Raw genomic sequence first — 9,630 nt, 5'->3', positions numbered from 1 at the left:
TCATTTCTACAAACTGACAAATGGAAAATGGCTCGTACATTCTCAGTTTCAGACATTTTAAAAGTACGACGAAGTATAAGGGTCAGATAAAAAAAACAACAACATGCTGGCGCTTCGAGAATAAAGTCGTAACATTTCAACATTAAAGTCGTAATATTATGAGAATAAAGTCGAAGCCAGAAAAAGTCGTAATTTTACGAGAATAAAGTCGTAGTCAAAATAAAGTCATAATATTGTGAGAAATCGGCTGCTCGTGGAGAATGGAGAATTTGGAGCATTTTGTAAAGGAGAAAAATCTGTGTATCATTCGTTCATTCGACTGAACAAGGACTGAATCAGGACTAAATCAAGTCTGGAACCAAACCAGAAAGATCAGGATTGAGACCGGGACCAGACCAGGACTGAAAACGGTTTAGTCCTAGTTTAGTCCTGGTTTAAGTCACGGAAATGGGAAATGGCGTTTACGTGACTTTAAAATGCGACTGAACCAGGACTGAACCAGGACTGAACCAGGACTAAACCAGGACTGAACCAGGACTAAACCAGGACTGAACCAGGACTAAACCAGGTCTGAACCAGGACTGAACCAGGACTGAACCAGGTCTGAACCAGGACTGAAACCAGGACTAAACCAGGAACCAGGACTGAACCAGGACTGAACCAGGTCTGAACCAGGACTAAACCAGGACTGACTGACCACCAGGACTAACCAGGACTAAACCAGGTCTGAACCAGGACTGAACCAGGACTGAACCAGGTCTGAACCAGGACTGAACCAGGACTAAACCAGGACTGAACCAGGACTGAACCAGGTCTGAACCAGGACTGAACCAGGACTAAACCGGGACTGAACCAGGACTGAACCGGGACTGAACCGGGACTGAACCGGGTCTGAACCGGGACTGAACCAGGACTAAACCAGGACTGAACCAGGACTGAACCAGGTGAACCAGGTCTGAACCAGGACTAATAAACCAGGTCTGAACCAGGACTAAACCAGGACTGAACCAGGTCTGAACCAGGACTAAACCAGGTCTGAACCAGGACTAAACCAGGACTGAACCAGGACTGAACCAGGACTGAAACAGGACTGAACCCAGGACTAAAACCAGGACTGAACCAGGACTGAACCAGGACTGAACCAGGACTAACCAGGACTCCAGGACTGAACCAGGACTAAACCAGGACTGAACCAGGACTGAACCAGGACTAAACCAGGACTAAACCAGGACTGAACCAGGACTGAACCAGGACTAACCAGGAACCAGGACTGAACCAGGACTGAACCAGACCAGGACTGAACCAGGACTGAACCAGGACTGAACCAGGACTGAACCAGGACTAAACCAGGTCTGAACCAGGACTAACCACCAGGACTGAACCAGGACTAAACCAGGACTGAACCAGGACTGAACCAGGACTAAACCAGGACTGAACCAGTCTAACCAGGACTAAACCAGGACTGAACCAGGACTAAACCAGGACTGAACCAGGACTAAACCAGGACTGAACCAGGACTGAACCAGGACTAAACCAGGACTGAACCAGGTCTGAACCAGGACTGAACCAGGTCTAAACCAGGACTAAACCAGGTCTGAACCAGGACTAAACCAGGTCTGAACCAGGTCTGAATCGTTTTCAATCCTGGTCTCAGTCCCGGTCTGGTCCCGGACCTCGTTTAGTCCTGGTCCTGGTTCAGTCCGGAGGCGCAAATAATGAAGAAAATTGTTGTTCATTTTCTTATTTTTGGTTTTATATTGAAAAACAAGGTTCTTCTTCTGCCTCATTTTTCACTTTGACTTTGATTTTATTTCGACTTCATTCTCGTAATATTATAACTTTATTTTAACTTCGACTTTATTCTCGTAAAATTACGACTTTATTCTCATAAACTTACAACTTTTTCTGGCTTCTACTTTATTCTCATAATATTACGACTTTAATGTCGAAATGTTACGACTTTATTCTCGTAGCTCCAGCATTTAATTTATTTTTTATTTTTATCTGACCCTTATACTCTGTCGTATAAAAGCATAAAAACACCACAAAAAATACCAACATGAAGATTAATAGAAACATTAAATAAAAAAAAAAAATAAAAAAAATGATGATTTTATGATGAAATTAAAAACAGGTCTGCTGAAAAAGATCGAAGAATTATCGACAATTTGAATAATGCAAAAAGCGATTAATTCTGTAAGAAATGATGAAACTTCTCCCAGATATTGTACAAAGTGTTTATTAAATTGTGTATTTACAAAAGTTTGTAGTAAATAGTTTTGAATCTAAACCATGTTTCTTGTGTTCTTCGAGAAACACCTCGTCAGTCGGCCTGAGACACAAAAGGTACAAGTCACTAAAAGTATCTGCAGTATTAGATGGATTTGTGAGTCCTCCCCCTGCTGGTCGCGTCAGGAGTCTCACCTTCAGGTCCAGGTCTGACTTCCTCTGACTTTTCTGCACCTCCCGTTTCCTGGCTCCAGATTCTGTGGGTTTAACTGAACACAAAAGAGTTTCAACGGGTCAAACTCCTGTGGATTTTACTTTTGGATATTTCTCATGAGTAATCAGAGTACAAACGATGAGTAACTGTATTCAGTTACAGTTACTGCGTCAGTGAGTGGGAATTGGATTACAGTTACTTTGTTGAAATAAATGGATTACACAGAGGGATTTTACTGTCTAAAACCAGGTCTAAACCAGGTCTAAACCAGGTCTAAACCAGGTCTAAACCAGGTCTAAACCAGGTCTAAAACCAGGTCTAAACCAGGTAAAACCAGGTCTAAACCAGGTTTAAAACTAAACCAGGACTAAACAGGTCTAACCAGGACTAAAACCAGGTCTAAACCAGGTCTAAACCAGGTTTAAAACCAGGTCTAAACCATGACTAAACCAGGTCTAAACCAGGACTAAAACCAGGTCTAAACCAGGTCTAAACCAGGTCTAAAACTCTAAACCAAAAACCAGGTCTAAACAGGTCTAAACCAGGTCTAAACCAGGTAAAACCAGGTCTAAACCAGGTCTAAAACCAGGTCTAAACCAGGTCTAAACCAGGACTAAAACCAGGTCTAAACCAGGTCTAAACCAGGTCTAAAACCAGGACTAAAACCAGGTCTAAACCAGGTCTAAACCAGGTCTAAAACCAGGTCTAAACCATGGCCAAACCAGGTCTAAAACCAGGCCTAAACCAGGCTTAAACCAGGTCTAAAACCAGGTCTAAACCAGGACTAAAACCAGGTCTAAACCAGGTCTAAACCAGGTCTAAACCAGGACTAAAACCAGGTCTAAACCATGGCCAAACCAGGTCTAAAACCAGACCTAAACCAGGCTTAAACCAGGTCTAAAACCAGGTCTAAACTAGGTCTAAACCAGGTCTAAAACCAGGTCTAAACCAGGACTAAAACCAGGTCTAAACCAGGTCTAAACCAGGTCTAAACCAAGGCTAAACCACCTAACCTAGGACTGGTTCCAGGACTGAACTAGGACTAAAACAGGACTTATTGTCGGGATTGGCCCCGAGGTGAGCACCTGACCGGGACCAGACCGGGACCAGACCAAAACTGAGGCCGGAGCCAAACCAGTACCAGACCGGGACTGAGACCGGGACCAGACCTGGACTGAAAACAGTTTAGTCCTGGTTTAAGTCACGGAAATGGGAAACGGTGTTTCCGTGACTTAAAATGTGATGCGGGACTAATGCGCCGCATATGGACTGAACCAGGACTGAACCAGGACTAAACCAGGACTGAACCAGGACTGAAACCATAAACCAGGACTAAACCAGGACTAAACCAGGGACTAAACAGGAAACCAGGACTGAACCATTTTCAGTCCTGGTCTGATCCTGGTCTCACGGTCTCACGGTCTGGTCCTGGTCTGGTCCCGGCCTCAGTCCTAGTCTCAGTCCCGGTCTCAGTCCTGGTTTGGTCCTGGTCTTGGTCTGGTCCCGGTTTCAGTCCCGGTCTCAATCCTGGTCTCAGTTCTCGTCTGGTCCCGGTCTAAGTCCTGGTCTCAGTCCTGGTTCAATCCTGGTTCAGTCCAGAGGCGCAAATGAAGAAAATAGTTGTTTTTTCGTTTTCTTATTTTTGGTTTTATTTTGAAAAATGAATGAACGAACGACACACGGACTGAGGTTTTTCTTCTGCGACATTTTTCACTTTGACTTTGAGTTTATTTCGACTTCATTCTCGTAAAATTATAACTTTATTTTCATAATATTACGACTTTATTCCTGGGGAGGAGCCAAATTAACACAATTGAATTAACACTAAAATAAGTTGAATTAACATTAAAATAAGTTGAATTAACACTAAAAGAAGTTGAATTAACATTAAATAAGTTGAATTAACATTAAAATAAGTTGAATTAACATTAAAATAAATTGAATTAACACTAAAATAAGTTGAATTAACACTAAATAAGTTGAATTAACACTAAAAAGTTGAATTAACACTAAAATAAGTTGAATTAACACTTAAATAAGTTGAATTAATTAACACTAAGAAGAAGTTGAATTAACACTAAAATAAGTTGAATTAACACTAAAATTGAATTAACACTAAAATAAGTTGAATTAACACTAAAATAAGTTGAATTAACATTAAAATAAGTTGAATTAACACTAAGAAGTTGAATTAACACTAAAATAAGTTGAATTAACATTAAAATAAGTTGAATTAACACTAAGAGTTGAAGTTGAATTAACACTAAAATAAGTTGAATTAACATTAAAATAAGTTGAATTAACACTAAAATAAAGTTGAATTAAGTTGAATTAACATAAAATAAGTTGAATAAGTTGAATTAACACTAAAATAAGTTGAATTAACACTAAAATAAGTTGAATTAACATTAAAAATAAAATAAGTTGAATTAACACTAATTAACACTAAAATAAGTTGAATTAACATTAAAAGTTGAATTAACACTAAAATAAGTTGAATTAACACTAAACATTAACACTAAGAGAAGTTGAATTAACATTAAAATAAGTTGAATTAACACTAAAATAAGTTGAATTAACACTAAAATAAGTTGAATTAACACTAAAATAAGTTGAAGTTGAATTAACACTAAAATAAGTTAATTAAATAAGTTGAATTAACACTAAAATAAGTTGAATTAAGTTGAATTAACACTAAAATAAGTTGAATTAACACTAAAATAAGTTGAATTAACACTAAAATAAGTTGAATTAACATAAAATAACACACTAAAATAAGTTGAATTAACACTTAAAATTAAGTTGAAGTTGAATTAACACTAAAATAAGTTGAATTAACACTAAAATAAGTTGAATTAACATTAAAATAAGTTTTAATTAACACTAAAAAGTTGAATTAAGTTGAATTAACACTAAAATAAGTTGAATTAACACTAAAATAAGTTGAATTAACACTAAGTTGAATTAACATTAAAATAAGTTGAATTAACACTAAAATAAGTTGAATTAACACTAAAAAGTTGAAGTTGAACACTAAAATAAGTTGAATTAACATTAAAATAAGTTGAATTAACATTAAAATAAGTTGAATTAACACTAAAATAAGTTGAATTAACACTAAAATAAGTTGAATTAACACTAAAATAAGTTGAATTAACACTAAAATAAGTTGAATTAACATTAAAATAAGTTGAATTAACATTAAAATAAGTTGAATTAACACTAAAATAAGTTGAATTAACACTAAAATAAGTTGAATTAACACTAAAATAAGTTGAATTAACACTAAAATAAGTTGAATTAACACTAAAATAAGTTGAATTAACACTAAGAAGTTGAATTAACACAAAAATAAGTTGAATTAACACTAAAATAATTTGAATTAACACTAAGAGAAGTTTAATTAACATTAAAATAAGTTGAATTAACACTAAGAGAAGTTGAATTAACATTAAAATAAGTTGAATTAACACTAAAATAAGTTGAATTAACACTAAAATAAGTTGAATTAACACTTAAAAAGTTGAAGTTGAATTAACACTAAAATAAGTTGAATTAACATTAACTTAAAATAAGTTGAATTAACACTAAATAAGTTGAATTAACACTAAGGGAAGTTGAATTAACACTAAAATAAGTTGAATTAACACTAAAATAAGTTGAATTAACACTAAAATAAGTTGAATTAACACTAGTGGAAGTTGAATTAACACTAAGAGAAGTTGAATTAACACTAAGAGAAAGTTAAGTTGAATTGAATTAACTTCAGCCATATCAACTATAACCCCGAGTGGAACCCTCATTTAACTTTAAAATATTTAAAATAACATTTTTTTTGCGTTAAAAACAACTCTGTAATATTTTCCTCTGACATTTTCCTCCTCCAGTTTCTGCGGTGGAAAGGTCTGTGCTCACCTTTGGCCGGCACAGGTTTAGACGACGAAGGAGAACGTTCTGGATCGTCTTCTTGTTCTTCATCAGATTTCTTGTAGTAATACGGCTGATCAGGAGGACCAAACCTCTGCGGAGCAAAACAAAAACACAAAACACATCATCTAACGTTTGTACAAATTAATACTTGATCGTACCGTAAAATACCAAAGAAGAGCCGCGTTTCGTTTACCCGTTTCAAATAAACGCAGAGTCTAGCGAATAAAAAAATAATAAATAAATAAAAATCAAAGGAAGAAGTAACTAAGAAAATAAAAACTGTAAATGATACGAAACGAGAACTGAACTAATCAAGGACCAACCCGGGTCAAAACTAGAACCTAACTGGGTCTAAATGAGGATCGTGCCGGTACTGAACCAGGACTAAAAACCAAGACTGAACAAGGACTGAACTAGAACTAAATCAAGTCTAAACGAAGACCATGCCGGTACTGAACCAGGACTAAACCAGGTCTAAACCAGGAGTAAAACAGGTCTTACCCGGGTCTAAACAAGGGCCATGCCGATACTGAACCAGGACTAAAACAGGCCTATACTAGAACTAAACTAGGACTAAATCAGGTCTAAATGAAGACCATGCCGGTAATAACCCAAGACTAAACAAAGTCTAAACAAAGTCTAAACCAGGACTAAACCAGGACTAAACCAGGACTAAACAAGGACTAAACCAGGACTAAACCAGGACTAAACCAGACTAAACAAGACTAAACCAGGACTAAACCAGGACTAAACCAGGACTAAACCAAGAATAAACAAGGTTTAAACCAGGACTAAACAAGGTCTATACCAGGACTAAACCAAGACTAAACCAGGACTAAACCAAGACTAAACAAGGACTAAACCAGGACTAAACCAGGACTAAACCAAGAATAAACAAGGTTTAAACCAGGACTAAACAAGGTCTATACCAGGACTAAACCAAGACTAAACCAGGACTAAACCAAGACTAAACAAGGACTAAACCAAGACCTAAACCAAGGACTAAACCAGGACTAAACAAGGACTAAACCAGGACTAACCAGGACTAAACAAGGACTAAACCAGGACTAAACCAAGAATAAACAAGGACTAAACCAGGACTAAACCAGGATTAAACCAAGACTAAACAAGGACTAAACCAGGACTAAACCAAGACTAAACCAGGACTAAACCAAGAATAAACAAGGTCTAAACCATTACTAAACCAGGTCTAAACCAGGTCTAAACCAGAACTGAATCAGATCTAAACAAGGACCATGCCGGGACTTATCCAGGACTAAAGCAGGACTAAACCAGATCTAAACCAGGACTGAATAAAATCTATAAATTCTAGTCACACCGGTTAAAAGAATTTGAGAACCGTATTTTCCCAGTTTGCTGAGAAGAAAGCCTGGTCTCAAATAAAAGCCTGGTCTCAAATAAAAGCCTGGTCTCAAATAAAGGCCTGGTCTCAAATAAAAGCCTGGTCTCAAATAAAAGCCTGGTCTGTTAAATGAACTCCCCGGCCGTTATTTTGGTATTTTACAGAATATTCGGTGTAAATAAATGAAATTCCCCGAGCACCTTGTCCGGCCACATGAAGCTGATGAAGAGGACGGCCGGGAGTCCCACAGCGAAGACGTAAACGCTCCACAACCACGGACGAGCGTCGGCAGCCAGAAGAAGACTCTCGATCAGACCAGGCTGAGGAGATACAAGAGTCACTCCTCTGGAACATCTGACCTGACCCTCCTCTGACCCTCTGACCCTCTGACCCTCTGACCATCTGACCCTCTGCCTCTACCTCTGACCCTCTGACCCTCTTCCTCTGATCCTCTGACCCTCTGACCCTCTCCTCTGACCCTCCTTGACCCTCTGACCCTCTCTGACCCTCTCTGACCTCTCTCCTCTGACCCTCTCCTCTCTGACTCTCTGACCCTCTCCTCCTCTGACCCTCTGACCCTCTGCTCCTCTGACCCTAACCCTCTGACCCTCGACCCTGACCCTTGACCCTCTCTCCTCTGACCCTCTGACCCTCTGACTCCTCGTCTGACCTGACTCCTCCCTCTTCCTTCTGACCCTCTGGCCCTCTGACCTTCTGCTCTCTGACCTTCTTCCTCCTCTGACCTCTCCCTCTGACCCTCTTCTCCTCTGACCCTCTGACTCCTCTGACCTCTCCTCTGACCTTCTCCTTCCTCTGACCCTCTTCTCCTCTGACCATCTTCTCCTCTGACCATCTCCTCCTCTGACCCTCTCCTCCTCTGACCTCTCTCTCCTCCTCTGACCCTCTCCTCTGACCTCTCTCCTACCTCTCTGACCCTCCCTCCTCCCTTCTCTCCTCTTCTCCTCTGACCCTCTCCTCCTCTGACCCTCTGACCCTCTCCTCTCTGACCCTCTCTTCTGACCCTCTGCTCCTCTGACCATCTGCTCCTCTGCTCCTCTGACCCTCTGCCTCTCCTCTGACCCTCTGACCTTCTCCTCCTGACCCTCTGACCTCTCTCTGACCTCTGCTCCTCTGACTCCTCCTCCCCTCTGCCTCTCTCCTCTCGACCCTCTGACCTTCTCCCTTCTGACCTCTCTCCTCTGCTCCTCTGACCCTCCTCCTCTGCTCCTCTCCTCTCCTCTCCTCTCTGACCTTCTCCTCCTCTGACCTCTCTCCTCTGACCCTCTCCTCTTCTCCTCTGACCCTCTGACCCTCTGACCCTGACCTCTCTCTGACCTTCTCTCTCCCTCTCCCTCCTCTGACCCTTCTCCTCCCCTCTCCTTCTCTGACTCTCCTCTCTCTGACCCTCTGCTCCTCTGACCCTTCTCCTCCTGACCTCTCTCCTCCTCTGACCCTCTCCTCCTCTGACCCTCTCCTCCTCTCTGACCTCTCCCTCCTCTGACCTTCTCCTCTCTGACCTCTTGACCTTCTCTCTCCCTCTGACCCTCCTCCTCTGACCTTCTCCTCTGACCTCTCCTCCTCTGACCCTCTCCTCTCCCTCTGACCCTCTCCTCCTCTCTCCTCCTCCTCCTCTGACCTTTCTCCTCCTCCCCCCTCTGACCTTCTCTTCTCCTCTGACCTCCTCTCCTCTCCTGCCTCTCCTCCTCTGACCCTCTCCTCTGACCTTCTCCTCCTGACCCTCTCTCCTCCTCTGACCTCTCTGACCTCCTCTGACCTCTCTCTCTCTGACCCTCTCCTCTTCTCTGACCTCTCTCCTCCTCTCCTCCTTGACCTTCTCCTCCTCTGACCTTCTCCTCTGACCCTCCTCTCTGACCTCTCCTCCTGACCCTCTCCT

General features: G+C 40.7%; 1 long non-coding RNA gene across 1 annotated transcript; it reads right to left on the bottom strand.

Annotated features, from left to right (window-relative positions):
* Window positions 1–2,423: 2,423 nt before the first annotated feature.
* LOC129410652 (uncharacterized) lies at window positions 2,424–8,052 on the bottom strand. Its single transcript, XR_008632969.1, has 3 exons — window positions 7,937–8,052; window positions 6,359–6,464; window positions 2,424–2,498 (listed from the first exon to the last, which is right to left on the bottom strand). It is a non-coding gene; the product is annotated as an uncharacterized LOC129410652 (long non-coding RNA).
* Between the last annotated feature and the right edge of the window lie 1,578 nt (window positions 8,053–9,630).

Source organism: Boleophthalmus pectinirostris, unplaced genomic scaffold, assembly GCF_026225935.1.
Source record: "Boleophthalmus pectinirostris isolate CB_2022bp ecotype Guang Dong unplaced genomic scaffold, ASM2622593v1 HiC_scaffold_23, whole genome shotgun sequence".
Classification (NCBI taxonomy): domain Eukaryota; kingdom Metazoa; phylum Chordata; class Actinopteri; order Gobiiformes; family Gobiidae; genus Boleophthalmus; species Boleophthalmus pectinirostris.
The sequence above is the reverse complement of the archived record's forward strand: the minus strand, read 5'-3'. Positions and strand labels throughout refer to the sequence as shown.